This window comes from Pelodiscus sinensis, chromosome 25 (genome assembly GCF_049634645.1).
Source record: "Pelodiscus sinensis isolate JC-2024 chromosome 25, ASM4963464v1, whole genome shotgun sequence".
Classification (NCBI taxonomy): domain Eukaryota; kingdom Metazoa; phylum Chordata; order Testudines; family Trionychidae; genus Pelodiscus; species Pelodiscus sinensis.
Genome location: NC_134735.1, coordinates 13,007,403 through 13,020,679, shown reverse-complemented (window position 1 = coordinate 13,020,679; position 13,277 = coordinate 13,007,403). Strand labels below are relative to the sequence as shown.

The 13,277-nt window shown below is 64.1% G+C and overlaps 21 non-coding genes across 21 annotated transcripts; all 21 read right to left on the bottom strand.

The window, feature by feature from the left end:
- Positions 1 to 206: 206 nt before the first annotated feature.
- TRNAH-GUG (transfer RNA histidin (anticodon GUG)) lies at positions 207 to 278 on the bottom strand. Its single transcript has one exon. It is a non-coding gene; the product is annotated as a tRNA-His (tRNA).
- Positions 279 to 702: 424 nt separating this feature from the next.
- On the bottom strand, positions 703 to 774 carry TRNAD-GUC (transfer RNA aspartic acid (anticodon GUC)). The gene has a single exon. It is a non-coding gene; the product is annotated as a tRNA-Asp (tRNA).
- A 597-nt stretch (positions 775 to 1,371) lies between these two features.
- Positions 1,372 to 1,443, bottom strand: TRNAH-GUG (transfer RNA histidin (anticodon GUG)). The gene has a single exon. It is a non-coding gene; the product is annotated as a tRNA-His (tRNA).
- A 422-nt stretch (positions 1,444 to 1,865) lies between these two features.
- Positions 1,866 to 1,937, bottom strand: TRNAD-GUC (transfer RNA aspartic acid (anticodon GUC)). Its single transcript has one exon. It is a non-coding gene; the product is annotated as a tRNA-Asp (tRNA).
- Positions 1,938 to 2,522: 585 nt separating this feature from the next.
- On the bottom strand, positions 2,523 to 2,594 carry TRNAH-GUG (transfer RNA histidin (anticodon GUG)). The gene has a single exon. It is a non-coding gene; the product is annotated as a tRNA-His (tRNA).
- Positions 2,595 to 3,018: 424 nt separating this feature from the next.
- TRNAD-GUC (transfer RNA aspartic acid (anticodon GUC)) lies at positions 3,019 to 3,090 on the bottom strand. The gene has a single exon. It is a non-coding gene; the product is annotated as a tRNA-Asp (tRNA).
- A 1,093-nt stretch (positions 3,091 to 4,183) lies between these two features.
- On the bottom strand, positions 4,184 to 4,255 carry TRNAD-GUC (transfer RNA aspartic acid (anticodon GUC)). The gene has a single exon. It is a non-coding gene; the product is annotated as a tRNA-Asp (tRNA).
- A 585-nt stretch (positions 4,256 to 4,840) lies between these two features.
- Positions 4,841 to 4,912, bottom strand: TRNAH-GUG (transfer RNA histidin (anticodon GUG)). Its single transcript has one exon. It is a non-coding gene; the product is annotated as a tRNA-His (tRNA).
- Positions 4,913 to 5,336: 424 nt separating this feature from the next.
- Positions 5,337 to 5,408, bottom strand: TRNAD-GUC (transfer RNA aspartic acid (anticodon GUC)). Its single transcript has one exon. It is a non-coding gene; the product is annotated as a tRNA-Asp (tRNA).
- Positions 5,409 to 5,993: 585 nt separating this feature from the next.
- On the bottom strand, positions 5,994 to 6,065 carry TRNAH-GUG (transfer RNA histidin (anticodon GUG)). The gene has a single exon. It is a non-coding gene; the product is annotated as a tRNA-His (tRNA).
- Positions 6,066 to 6,489: 424 nt separating this feature from the next.
- TRNAD-GUC (transfer RNA aspartic acid (anticodon GUC)) lies at positions 6,490 to 6,561 on the bottom strand. The gene has a single exon. It is a non-coding gene; the product is annotated as a tRNA-Asp (tRNA).
- Positions 6,562 to 7,158: 597 nt separating this feature from the next.
- TRNAH-GUG (transfer RNA histidin (anticodon GUG)) lies at positions 7,159 to 7,230 on the bottom strand. Its single transcript has one exon. It is a non-coding gene; the product is annotated as a tRNA-His (tRNA).
- A 424-nt stretch (positions 7,231 to 7,654) lies between these two features.
- Positions 7,655 to 7,726, bottom strand: TRNAD-GUC (transfer RNA aspartic acid (anticodon GUC)). The gene has a single exon. It is a non-coding gene; the product is annotated as a tRNA-Asp (tRNA).
- Positions 7,727 to 8,311: 585 nt separating this feature from the next.
- Positions 8,312 to 8,383, bottom strand: TRNAH-GUG (transfer RNA histidin (anticodon GUG)). Its single transcript has one exon. It is a non-coding gene; the product is annotated as a tRNA-His (tRNA).
- Positions 8,384 to 8,807: 424 nt separating this feature from the next.
- Positions 8,808 to 8,879, bottom strand: TRNAD-GUC (transfer RNA aspartic acid (anticodon GUC)). The gene has a single exon. It is a non-coding gene; the product is annotated as a tRNA-Asp (tRNA).
- A 597-nt stretch (positions 8,880 to 9,476) lies between these two features.
- On the bottom strand, positions 9,477 to 9,548 carry TRNAH-GUG (transfer RNA histidin (anticodon GUG)). Its single transcript has one exon. It is a non-coding gene; the product is annotated as a tRNA-His (tRNA).
- Positions 9,549 to 9,972: 424 nt separating this feature from the next.
- TRNAD-GUC (transfer RNA aspartic acid (anticodon GUC)) lies at positions 9,973 to 10,044 on the bottom strand. The gene has a single exon. It is a non-coding gene; the product is annotated as a tRNA-Asp (tRNA).
- A 597-nt stretch (positions 10,045 to 10,641) lies between these two features.
- Positions 10,642 to 10,713, bottom strand: TRNAH-GUG (transfer RNA histidin (anticodon GUG)). Its single transcript has one exon. It is a non-coding gene; the product is annotated as a tRNA-His (tRNA).
- Positions 10,714 to 11,137: 424 nt separating this feature from the next.
- TRNAD-GUC (transfer RNA aspartic acid (anticodon GUC)) lies at positions 11,138 to 11,209 on the bottom strand. The gene has a single exon. It is a non-coding gene; the product is annotated as a tRNA-Asp (tRNA).
- Positions 11,210 to 11,806: 597 nt separating this feature from the next.
- On the bottom strand, positions 11,807 to 11,878 carry TRNAH-GUG (transfer RNA histidin (anticodon GUG)). Its single transcript has one exon. It is a non-coding gene; the product is annotated as a tRNA-His (tRNA).
- A 424-nt stretch (positions 11,879 to 12,302) lies between these two features.
- On the bottom strand, positions 12,303 to 12,374 carry TRNAD-GUC (transfer RNA aspartic acid (anticodon GUC)). Its single transcript has one exon. It is a non-coding gene; the product is annotated as a tRNA-Asp (tRNA).
- Between the last annotated feature and the right edge of the window lie 903 nt (positions 12,375 to 13,277).

Below are 13,277 nucleotides of genomic sequence, written 5' to 3'. Positions count from 1 at the left end.
TCCAAGCACAGCGCTTTCCAGGAGGGAAGGAGCTGCTCATGGACTCTGGCACCCAGGAAGGAAGGAAGGAAGGAGTCCCCCTGCTCGCCTTGCCACCCGTCCGCTCCACTCCCAAGCCCAAGCCCAAGCCAGGGACAGCTGCTGGCCCTCTGTGCACTCGGGCGCAAGCAGGCTGCCGCTCTGAAGATCCCTCACTAAAAAAGCCATGCCGTGACTCGGATTCGAACCAAGGTTGCTGCGGCCACAGCACAGAGTACTAACCACTATACGACCACGGCCGGGACGCAAGCTCAGCCGCACCTGAGCCGTGAAGGCTCAGCTCTGCGCTCACACAAAGGCCGCCTCCCTCACCTAGGCCGGGGGATACTTCTCAAGTCTCCCTGGGACTCTCACACTCCACACCATTCCCAAAGGAGAAGAAGACCGGAGACCAGCCTGCTGCCGCTCCGCTTTTCTCTCTCCGTCGCCACCCTCATGCTCCTCGTGCCCTCGGCCACAGTCTGCCCCTTTGTCGCTCTGCAGCGTGCGCTCCACGGGCGTGTCTTGCCGTCAGGCTACGGCAAGGGCAAGCCGGAGCCGGTGGCTTTGCAGGCTCCTTGTCTCTCTGCGGGTAAGAATCACCCTGCCGGGGCGGGAGTGCTGCTTGCCGTGCGGGGCAGGCGGCATCTCTCTGCCTCCGGGCAAAAAGGGGAGGGTGGCGCTCTCCCTGTCGGGGAATCGAACCCCGGTCTCCCGCGTGACAGGCGGGGATACTCACCACTATACTAACGAGGAAAGGAGCAGGGCCTCTTGCGCCAGCCTGCTCTGCCGCACTACCTATGGCCTCTGCACCCCACAGCCGCCCCGAGCAACAGCCCCGCTTCCGCTTCCTCACTTGGCCTTCCAACACCCCTGGGCTGCACGTGCCCACAGCCCTCTCCTACTTCTACCACCCTTGCTCTGACCACGAGGCCTTGGGGGCGCTACTCACCTCCTCTCCCACCTCCCCTCTTCCCACACTTGCCCTCCTCACCACCTTCTCCCTCCTCTCACAACCCTTCCTTCCTGCCCTCCCCTTTCCTCACATGCCACGCCCTCAGCCACGGCAGCCCTTGGCCTTCCAAGCGCTTCAGCTTCTCAGGCCCGCACAGCCTTCCTTTCCTTTCCGCGCCCGCTGCACCCACCTTCCAAGCACAGCGCTTTCCAGGAGGGAAGGAGCTGCTCATGTACTCTGGCACCCAGGAAGGAAGGAAGGAAGGAGTCCCCCTGCTCGCCTTGCCACCCGTCCGCTCCACTCCCAAGCCCAAGCCCAAGCCAGGGACAGCTGCTGGCCCTCTGTGCACTCGGGCGCAAGCAGGCTGCCGCTCTGAAGATCCCTCACTAAAAAAGCCATGCCGTGACTCGGATTCGAACCGAGGTTGCTGCGGCCACAGCACAGAGTACTAACCACTATACGACCACGGCCGGGACGCAAGCTCAGCCGCACCTGAGCCGTGAAGGCTCAGCTCTGCGCTCGCACAAAGGCCGCCTCCCTCACCTAGGCCGGGGGATACTTCTCAAGTCTCCCTGGGACTCTCACACTCCACACCATTCCCAAAGGAGAAGAAGACCGGAGACCGGCCTGCTGCCGCTCCGCTTTTCTCTCTCCGTCGCCACCCTCATGCTCCTTGTGCCCTCGGCCAGTCTGCCCCTTTGTCGCTCTGCAGCGTGCGCTCCACGGGCGTGTCTTGCCGTCAGGCTACGGCAAGGGCAAGCCGGAGCCGGTGGCTTTGCAGGCTCCTTGTCTCTCTGCGGGTAAGAATCACCCTGCCGGGGCGGGAGTGCTGCTTGCCGTGCGGGGCAGGCGGCATCTCTCTGCCTCCGGGCAAAAAGGGGAGGGTGGCGCTCTCCCCATCGGGGAATCGAACCCCGGTCTCCCGCGTGACAGGCGGGGATACTCACCACTATACTAACGAGGAAAGGAGCAGGGCCCCTTGCTCCAGCCTGCTCTGCCGCACTACCTATGGCCTCTGCACCCCACAGCCGCCCCGAGCAACAGCCCCGCTTCCGCTTCCTCACTTGGCCTTCCAACACCCCTGGGCTGCACGCGCCCACAGCCCTCTCCTACTTCTACCACCCTTGCTCTGACCACGAGGCCTTGGGGGCGCTACTCACCTCCCCTCTTCCCACACTTGCCCTCCTCACCACCTTCTCCCTCCTCTCACAACCCTTCCTTCCTGCCCTCCCCTTTCCTCACATGCCACGCCCTCAGCCACGGCAGCCCTTGGCCTTCCAAGCGCTTCAGCTTCTCAGGCCCGCACAGCCTTCCTTTCCTTTCCGCGCCCGCTGCACCCACCTTCCAAGCACAGCGCTTTCCAGGAGGGAAGGAGCTGCTCATGGACTCTGGCACCCAGGAAGGAAGGAAGGAAGGAGTCCCCCTGCTCGCCTTGCCACCCGTCCGCTCCACTCCCAAGCCCAAGCCCAAGCCAGGGACAGCTGCTGGCCCTCTGTGCACTCGGGCGCAAGCAGGCTGCCGCTCTGAAGATCCCTCACTAAAAAAGCCATGCCGTGACTCGGATTCGAACCGAGGTTGCTGCGGCCACAGCACAGAGTACTAACCACTATACGACCACGGCCGGGACGCAAGCTCAGCCGCACCTGAGCCGTGAAGGCTCAGCTCTGCGCTCACACAAAGGCCGCCTCCCTCACCTAGGCCGGGGGATACTTCTCAAGTCTCCCTGGGACTCTCACACTCCACACCATTCCCAAAGGAGAAGAAGACCGGAGACCGGCCTGCTGCCGCTCCGCTTTTCTCTCTCCGTCGCCACCCTCATGCTCCTCGTGCCCTCGGCCACAGTCTGCCCCTTTGTCGCTCTGCAGCGTGCGCTCCACGGGCGTGTCTTGCCGTCAGGCTACGGCAAGGGCAAGCCGGAGCCGGTGGCTTTGCAGGCTCCTTGTCTCTCTGCGGGTAAGAATCACCCTGCCGGGGCGGGAGTGCTGCTTGCCGTGCGGGGCAGGCGGCATCTCTCTGCCTCCGGGCAAAAAGGGGAGGGTGGCGCTCTCCCTGTCGGGGAATCGAACCCCGGTCTCCCGCGTGACAGGCGGGGATACTCACCACTATACTAACGAGGAAAGGAGCAGGGCCTCTTGCGCCAGCCTGCTCTGCCGCACTACCTATGGCCTCTGCACCCCACAGCCGCCCCGAGCAACAGCCCCGCTTCCGCTTCCTCACTTGGCCTTCCAACACCCCTGGGCTGCACGCGCCCACAGCCCTCTCCTACTTCTACCACCCTTGCTCTGACCACGAGGCCTTGGGGGCGCTACTCACCTCCTCTCCCACCTCCCCTCTTCCCACACTTGCCCTCCTCACCACCTTCTCCCTCCTCTCACAACCCTTCCTTCCTGCCCTCCCCTTTCCTCACATGCCACGCCCTCAGCCACGGCAGCCCTTGGCCTTCCAAGCGCTTCAGCTTCTCAGGCCCGCACAGCCTTCCTTTCCTTTCCGCGCCCGCTGCACCCACCTTCCAAGCACAGCGCTTTCCAGGAGGGAAGGAGCTGCTCATGGACTCTGGCACCCAGGAAGGAAGGAAGGAAGGAGTCCCCCTGCTCGCCTTGCCACCCGTCCGCTCCACTCCCAAGCCCAAGCCCAAGCCAGGGACAGCTGCTGGCCCTCTGTGCACTCGGGCGCAAGCAGGCTGCCGCTCTGAAGATCCCTCACTAAAAAAGCCATGCCGTGACTTGGATTCGAACCGAGGTTGCTGCGGCCACAGCACAGAGTACTAACCACTATACGACCACGGCCGGGACGCAAGCTCAGCCGCACCTGAGCCGTGAAGGCTCAGCTCTGCGCTCGCACAAAGGCCGCCTCCCTCACCTAGGCCGGGGGATACTTCTCAAGTCTCCCTGGGACTCTCACACTCCACACCATTCCCAAAGGAGAAGAAGACCGGAGACCGACCTGCTGCCGCTCCGCTTTTCTCTCTCCGTCGCCACCCTCATGCTCCTCGTGCCCTCGGCCACAGTCTGCCCCTTTGTCGCTCTGCAGCGTGCGCTCCACGGGCGTGTCTTGCCGTCAGGCTACGGCAAGGGCAAGCCGGAGCTGGTGGCTTTGCAGGCTCCTTGTCTCTCTGCGGGTAAGAATCACCCTGCCGGGGCGGGAGTGCTGCTTGCCGTGCGGGGCAGGCGGCATCTCTCTGCCTCCGGGCAAAAAGGGGAGGGTGGCGCTCTCCCCGTCGGGGAATCGAACCCCGGTCTCCCGCGTGACAGGCGGGGATACTCACCACTATACTAACGAGGAAAGGAGCAGGGCCTCTTGCTCCAGCCTGCTCTGCCACACTACCTATGGCCTCTGCACCCCACAGCCGCCCCGAGCAACAGCCCCGCTTCCGCTTCCTCACTTGGCCTTCCAACACCCCTGGGCTGCACGCGCCCACAGCCCTCTCCTACTTCTACCACCCTTGCTCTGACCACGAGGCCTTGGGGGCGCTACTCACCTCCCCTCTTCCCACACTTGCCCTCCTCACCACCTTCTCCCTCCTCTCACAACCCTTCCTTCCTGCCCTCCCCTTTCCTCACATGCCACGCCCTCAGCCACGGCAGCCCTTGGCCTTCCAAGCGCTTCAGCTTCTCAGGCCCGCACAGCCTTCCTTTCCTTTCCGCGCCCGCTGCACCCACCTTCCAAGCACAGCGCTTTCCAGGAGGGAAGGAGCTGCTCATGGACTCTGGCACCCAGGAAGGAAGGAAGGAAGGAGTCCCCCTGCTCGCCTTGCCACCCGTCCGCTCCACTCCCAAGCCCAAGCCCAAGCCAGGGACAGCTGCTGGCCCTCTGTGCACTCGGGCGCAAGCAGGCTGCCGCTCTGAAGATCCCTCACTAAAAAAGCCATGCCGTGACTCGGATTCGAACCGAGGTTGCTGCGGCCACAGCACAGAGTACTAACCACTATACGACCACGGCCGGGACGCAAGCTCAGCCGCACCTGAGCCGTGAAGGCTCAGCTCTGCGCTCGCACAAAGGCCGCCTCCCTCACCTAGGCCGGGGGATACTTCTCAAGTCTCCCTGGGACTCTCACACTCCACACCATTCCCAAAGGAGAAGAAGACCGGAGACCGGCCTGCTGCCGCTCCGCTTTTCTCTCTCCGTCGCCACCCTCATGCTCCTCGTGCCCTCGGCCACAGTCTGCCCCTTTGTCGCTCTGCAGCGTGCGCTCCACGGGCGTGTCTTGCCGTCAGGCTATGGCAAGGGCAAGCCGGAGCCGGTGGCTTTGCAGGCTCCTTGTCTCTCTGCGGGTAAGAATCACCCTGCCGGGGCGGGAGTGCTGCTTGCCGTGCGGGGCAGGCGGCATCTCTCTGCCTCCGGGCAAAAAGGGGAGGGTGGCGCTCTCCCCATCGGGGAATCGAACCCCGGTCTCCCGCGTGACAGGCGGGGATACTCACCACTATACTAACGAGGAAAGGAGCAGGGCCTCTTGCTCCAGCCTGCTCTGCCGCACTACCTATGGCCTCTGCACCCCACAGCCGCCCCGAGCAACAGCCCCGCTTCCGCTTCCTCACTTGGCCTTCCAACACCCCTGGGCTGCACGCGCCCACAGCCCTCTCCTACTTCTACCACCCTTGCTCTGACCACGAGGCCTTGGGGGCGCTACTCACCTCCCCTCTTCCCACACTTGCCCTCCTCACCACCTTCTCCCTCCTCTCACAACCCTTCCTTCCTGCCCTCCCCTTTCCTCACATGCCACGCCCTCAGCCACGGCAGCCCTTGGCCTTCCAAGCGCTTCAGCTTCTCAGGCCCGCACAGCCTTCCTTTCCTTTCCGCGCCCGCTGCACCCACCTTCCAAGCACAGCGCTTTCCAGGAGGGAAGGAGCTGCTCATGGACTCTGGCACCCAGGAAGGAAGGAAGGAAGGAGTCCCCCTGCTCGCCTTGCCACCCGTCCGCTCCACTCCCAAGCCCAAGCCCAAGCCAGGGACAGCTGCTGGCCCTCTGTGCACTCGGGCGCAAGCAGGCTGCCGCTCTGAAGATCCCTCACTAAAAAAGCCATGCCGTGACTCGGATTCGAACCAAGGTTGCTGCGGCCACAGCACAGAGTACTAACCACTATACGACCACGGCCGGGACGCAAGCTCAGCCGCACCTGAGCCGTGAAGGCTCAGCTCTGCGCTCGCACAAAGGCCGCCTCCCTCACCTAGGCCGGGGGATACTTCTCAAGTCTCCCTGGGACTCTCACACTCCACACCATTCCCAAAGGAGAAGAAGACCGGAGACCGGCCTGCTGCCGCTCCGCTTTTCTCTCTCCGTCGCCACCCTCATGCTCCTCGTGCCCTCGGCCACAGTCTGCCCCTTTGTCGCTCTGCAGCGTGCGCTCCACGGGCGTGTCTTGCCGTCAGGCTACGGCAAGGGCAAGCCGGAGCCGGTGGCTTTGCAGGCTCCTTGTCTCTCTGCGGGTAAGAATCACCCTGCCGGGGCGGGAGTGCTGCTTGCCGTGCGGGGCAGGCGGCATCTCTCTGCCTCCGGGCAAAAAGGGGAGGGTGGCGCTCTCCCTGTCGGGGAATCGAACCCCGGTCTCCCGCGTGACAGGCGGGGATACTCACCACTATACTAACGAGGAAAGGAGCAGGGCCTCTTGCGCCAGCCTGCTCTGCCGCACTACCTATGGCCTCTGCACCCCACAGCCGCCCCGAGCAACAGCCCCGCTTCCGCTTCCTCACTTGGCCTTCCAACACCCCTGGGCTGCACGCGCCCACAGCCCTCTCCTACTTCTACCACCCTTGCTCTGACCACGAGGCCTTGGGGGCGCTACTCACCTCCTCTCCCACCTCCCCTCTTCCCACACTTGCCCTCCTCACCACCTTCTCCCTCCTCTCACAACCCTTCCTTCCTGCCCTCCCCTTTCCTCACATGCCACGCCCTCAGCCACGGCAGCCCTTGGCCTTCCAAGCGCTTCAGCTTCTCAGGCCCGCACAGCCTTCCTTTCCTTTCCGCGCCCGCTGCACCCACCTTCCAAGCACAGCGCTTTCCAGGAGGGAAGGAGCTGCTCATGGACTCTGGCACCCAGGAAGGAAGGAAGGAAGGAGTCCCCCTGCTCGCCTTGCCACCCGTCCGCTCCACTCCCAAGCCCAAGCCCAAGCCAGGGACAGCTGCTGGCCCTCTGTGCACTCGGGCGCAAGCAGGCTGCCGCTCTGAAGATCCCTCACTAAAAAAGCCATGCCGTGACTCGGATTCGAACCGAGGTTGCTGCGGCCACAGCACAGAGTACTAACCACTATACGACCACGGCCGGGACGCAAGCTCAGCCGCACCTGAGCCGTGAAGGCTCAGCTCTGCGCTCGCACAAAGGCCGCCTCCCTCACCTAGGCCGGGGGATACTTCTCAAGTCTCCCTGGGACTCTCACACTCCACACCATTCCCAAAGGAGAAGAAGACCGGAGACCGGCCTGCTGCCGCTCCGCTTTTCTCTCTCCGTCGCCACCCTCATGCTCCTCGTGCCCTCGGCCACAGTCTGCCCCTTTGTCGCTCTGCAGCGTGCGCTCCACGGGCGTGTCTTGCCGTCAGGCTACGGCAAGGGCAAGCCGGAGCCGGTGGCTTTGCAGGCTCCTTGTCTCTCTGCGGGTAAGAATCACCCTGCCGGGGCGGGAGTGCTGCTTGCCGTGCGGGGCAGGCGGCATCTCTCTGCCTCCGGGCAAAAAGGGGAGGGTGGCGCTCTCCCCATCGGGGAATCGAACCCCGGTCTCCCGCGTGACAGGCGGGGATACTCACCACTATACTAACGAGGAAAGGAGCAGGGCCCCTTGCTCCAGCCTGCTCTGCCGCACTACCTATGGCCTCTGCACCCCACAGCCGCCCCGAGCAACAGCCCCGCTTCCGCTTCCTCACTTGGCCTTCCAACACCCCTGGGCTGCACGCGCCCACAGCCCTCTCCTACTTCTACCACCCTTGCTCTGACCACGAGGCCTTGGGGGCGCTACTCACCTCCCCTCTTCCCACACTTGCCCTCCTCACCACCTTCTCCCTCCTCTCACAACCCTTCCTTCCTGCCCTCCCCTTTCCTCACATGCCACGCCCTCAGCCACGGCAGCCCTTGGCCTTCCAAGCGCTTCAGCTTCTCAGGCCCGCACAGCCTTCCTTTCCTTTCCGCGCCCGCTGCACCCACCTTCCAAGCACAGCGCTTTCCAGGAGGGAAGGAGCTGCTCATGGACTCTGGCACCCAGGAAGGAAGGAAGGAAGGAGTCCCCCTGCTCGCCTTGCCACCCGTCCGCTCCACTCCCAAGCCCAAGCCCAAGCCAGGGACAGCTGCTGGCCCTCTGTGCACTCGGGCGCAAGCAGGCTGCCGCTCTGAAGATCCCTCACTAAAAAAGCCATGCCGTGACTCGGATTCGAACCGAGGTTGCTGCGGCCACAGCACAGAGTACTAACCACTATACGACCACGGCCGGGACGCAAGCTCAGCCGCACCTGAGCCGTGAAGGCTCAGCTCTGCGCTCACACAAAGGCCGCCTCCCTCACCTAGGCCGGGGGATACTTCTCAAGTCTCCCTGGGACTCTCACACTCCACACCATTCCCAAAGGAGAAGAAGACCGGAGACCGGCCTGCTGCCGCTCCGCTTTTCTCTCTCCGTCGCCACCCTCATGCTCCTCGTGCCCTCGGCCACAGTCTGCCCCTTTGTCGCTCTGCAGCGTGCGCTCCACGGGCGTGTCTTGCCGTCAGGCTACGGCAAGGGCAAGCCGGAGCCGGTGGCTTTGCAGGCTCCTTGTCTCTCTGCGGGTAAGAATCACCCTGCCGGGGCGGGAGTGCTGCTTGCCGTGCGGGGCAGGCGGCATCTCTCTGCCTCCGGGCAAAAAGGGGAGGGTGGCGCTCTCCCTGTCGGGGAATCGAACCCCGGTCTCCCGCGTGACAGGCGGGGATACTCACCACTATACTAACGAGGAAAGGAGCAGGGCCTCTTGCGCCAGCCTGCTCTGCCGCACTACCTATGGCCTCTGCACCCCACAGCCGCCCCGAGCAACAGCCCCGCTTCCGCTTCCTCACTTGGCCTTCCAACACCCCTGGGCTGCACGCGCCCACAGCCCTCTCCTACTTCTACCACCCTTGCTCTGACCACGAGGCCTTGGGGGCGCTACTCACCTCCTCTCCCACCTCCCCTCTTCCCACACTTGCCCTCCTCACCACCTTCTCCCTCCTCTCACAACCCTTCCTTCCTGCCCTCCCCTTTCCTCACATGCCACGCCCTCAGCCACGGCAGCCCTTGGCCTTCCAAGCGCTTCAGCTTCTCAGGCCCGCACAGCCTTCCTTTCCTTTCCGCGCCCGCTGCACCCACCTTCCAAGCACAGCGCTTTCCAGGAGGGAAGGAGCTGCTCATGGACTCTGGCACCCAGGAAGGAAGGAAGGAAGGAGTCCCCCTGCTCGCCTTGCCACCCGTCCGCTCCACTCCCAAGCCCAAGCCCAAGCCAGGGACAGCTGCTGGCCCTCTGTGCACTCGGGCGCAAGCAGGCTGCCGCTCTGAAGATCCCTCACTAAAAAAGCCATGCCGTGACTCGGATTCGAACCGAGGTTGCTGCGGCCACAGCACAGAGTACTAACCACTATACGACCACGGCCGGGACGCAAGCTCAGCCGCACCTGAGCCGTGAAGGCTCAGCTCTGCGCTCGCACAAAGGCCGCCTCCCTCACCTAGGCCGGGGGATACTTCTCAAGTCTCCCTGGGACTCTCACACTCCACACCATTCCCAAAGGAGAAGAAGACCGGAGACCGGCCTGCTGCCGCTCCGCTTTTCTCTCTCCGTCGCCACCCTCATGCTCCTCGTGCCCTCGGCCACAGTCTGCCCCTTTGTCGCTCTGCAGCGTGCGCTCCACGGGCGTGTCTTGCCGTCAGGCTATGGCAAGGGCAAGCCGGAGCCGGTGGCTTTGCAGGCTCCTTGTCTCTCTGCGGGTAAGAATCACCCTGCCGGGGCGGGAGTGCTGCTTGCCGTGCGGGGCAGGCGGCATCTCTCTGCCTCCGGGCAAAAAGGGGAGGGTGGCGCTCTCCCCATCGGGGAATCGAACCCCGGTCTCCCGCGTGACAGGCGGGGATACTCACCACTATACTAACGAGGAAAGGAGCAGGGCCTCTTGCTCCAGCCTGCTCTGCCGCACTACCTATGGCCTCTGCACCCCACAGCCGCCCCGAGCAACAGCCCCGCTTCCGCTTCCTCACTTGGCCTTCCAACACCCCTGGGCTGCACGCGCCCACAGCCCTCTCCTACTTCTACCACCCTTGCTCTGACCACGAGGCCTTGGGGGCGCTACTCACCTCCTCTCCCACCTCCCCTCTTCCCACACTTGCCCTCCTCACCACCTTCTCCCTCCTCTCACAACCCTTCCTTCCTGCCCTCCCCTTTCCTCACATGCCACGCCCTCAGCCACGGCAGCCCTTGGCCTTCCAAGCGCTTCAGCTTCTCAGGCCCGCACAGCCTTCCTTTCCTTTCCGCGCCCGCTGCACCCACCTTCCAAGCACAGCGCTTTCCAGGAGGGAAGGAGCTGCTCATGGACTCTGGCACCCAGGAAGGAAGGAAGGAAGGAGTCCCCCTGCTCGCCTTGCCACCCGTCCGCTCCACTCCCAAGCCCAAGCCCAAGCCAGGGACAGCTGCTGGCCCTCTGTGCACTCGGGCGCAAGCAGGCTGCCGCTCTGAAGATCCCTCACTAAAAAAGCCATGCCGTGACTCGGATTCGAACCGAGGTTGCTGCGGCCACAGCACAGAGTACTAACCACTATACGACCACGGCCGGGACGCAAGCTCAGCCGCACCTGAGCCGTGAAGGCTCAGCTCTGCGCTCGCACAAAGGCCGCCTCCCTCACCTAGGCCGGGGGATACTTCTCAAGTCTCCCTGGGACTCTCACACTCCACACCATTCCCAAAGGAGAAGAAGACCGGAGACCGACCTGCTGCCGCTCCGCTTTTCTCTCTCCGTCGCCACCCTCATGCTCCTCGTGCCCTCGGCCACAGTCTGCCCCTTTGTCGCTCTGCAGCGTGCGCTCCACGGGCGTGTCTTGCCGTCAGGCTACGGCAAGGGCAAGCCGGAGCCGGTGGCTTTGCAGGCTCCTTGTCTCTCTGCGGGTAAGAATCACCCTGCCGGGGCGGCAGTGCTGCTTGCCGTGCGGGGCAGGCGGCATCTCTCTGCCTCCGGGCAAAAAGGGGAGGGTGGCGCTCTCCCCGTCGGGGAATCGAACCCCGGTCTCCCGCGTGACAGGCGGGGATACTCACCACTATACTAACGAGGAAAGGAGCAGGGCCTCTTGCTCCAGCCTGCTCTGCCGCACTACCTATGGCCTCTGCACCCCACAGCCGCCCCGAGCAACAGCCCCGCTTCCGCTTCCTCACTTGGCCTTCCAACACCCCTGGGCTGCACGCGCCCACAGCCCTCTCCTACTTCTACCACCCTTGCTCTGACCACGAGGCCTTGGGGGCGCTACTCACCTCCTCTCCCACCTCCCCTCTTCCCACACTTGCCCTCCTCACCACCTTCTCCCTCCTCTCACAACCCTTCCTTCCTGCCCTCCCCTTTCCTCACATGCCACGCCCTCAGCCACGGCAGCCCTTGGCCTTCCAAGCGCTTCAGCTTCTCAGGCCCGCACAGCCTTCCTTTCCTTTCCGCGCCCGCTGCACCCACCTTCCAAGCACAGCGCTTTCCAGGAGGGAAGGAGCTGCTCATGGACTCTGGCACCCAGGAAGGAAGGAAGGAAGGAGTCCCCCTGCTCGCCTTGCCACCCGTCCGCTCCACTCCCAAGCCCAAGCCCAAGCCAGGGACAGCTGCTGGCCCTCTGTGCACTCGGGCGCAAGCAGGCTGCCGCTCTGAAGATCCCTCACTAAAAAAGCCATGCCGTGACTCGGATTCGAACCGAGGTTGCTGCGGCCACAGCACAGAGTACTAACCACTATACGACCACGGCCGGGACGCGAGCTCAGCCGCACCTGAGCCGTGAAGGCTCAGCTCTGCGCTCGCACAAAGGCCGCCTCCCTCACCTAGGCCGGGGGATACTTCTCAAGTCTCCCTGGGACTCTCACACTCCACACCATTCCCAAAGGAGAAGAAGACCGGAGACCGGCCTGCTGCCGCTCCGCTTTTCTCTCTCCGTCGCCACCCTCATGCTCCTCGTGCCCTCGGCCACAGTCTGCCCCTTTGTCGCTCTGCAGCGTGCGCTCCACGGGCGTGTCTTGCCGTCAGGCTACGGCAAGGGCAAGCCGGAGCCGGTGGCTTTGCAGGCTCCTTGTCTCTCTGCGGGTAAGAATCACCCTGCCGGGGCGGGAGTGCTGCTTGCCGTGCGGGGCAGGCGGCATCTCTCTGCCTCCGGGCAAAAAGGGGAGGGTGGCGCTCTCCCCGTCGGGGAATCGAACCCCGGTCTCCCGCGTGACAGGCGGGGATACTCACCACTATACTAACGAGGAAAGGAGCAGGGCCTCTTGCTCCAGCTTGCTCTGCCACACTACCTATGGCCTCTGCACCCCACAGCCGCCCCGAGCAACAGCCCCGCTTCCGCTTCCTCACTTGGCCTTCCAACACCCCTGGGCTGCACGCGCCCACAGCCCTCTCCTACTTCTACCACCCTTGCTCTGACCACGAGGCCTTGGGGGCGCTACTCACCTCCCCTCTTCCCACACTTGCCCTCCTCACCACCTTCTCCCTCCTCTCACAACCCTTCCTTCCTGCCCTCCCCTTTCCTCACATGCCACGCCCTCAGCCACGGCAGCCCTTGGCCTTCCAAGCGCTTCAGCTTCTCAGGCCCGCACAGCCTTCCTTTCCTTTCCGCGCCCGCTGCACCCACCTTCCAAGCACAGCGCTTTCCAGGAGGGAAGGAGCTGCTCATGGACTCTGGCACCCAGGAAGGAAGGAAGGAAGGAGTCCCCCTGCTCGCCTTGCCACCCGTCCGCTCCACTCCCAAGCCCAAGCCCAAGCCAGGGACAGCTGCTGGCCCTCTGTGCACTCGGGCGCAAGCAGGCTGCCGCTCTGAAGATCCCTCACTAAAAAAGCCATGCCGTGACTCGGATTCAAACCGAGGTTGCTGCGGCCACAGCACAGAGTACTAACCACTATACGACCACGGCCGGGACGCAAGCTCAGCCGCACCTGAGCCGTGAAGGCTCAGCTCTGCGCTCGCACAAAGGCCGCCTCCCTCACCTAGGCCGGGGGATACTTCTCAAGTCTCCCTGGGACTCTCACACTCCACACCATTCCCAAAGGAGAAGAAGACCGGAGACCGGCCTGCTGCCGCTCCGCTTTTCTCTCTCCGTCGCCACCCTCATGCTCCTCGTGCCCTCGGCCACAGTCTGCCCCTTTGTCGCTCTGCAGCG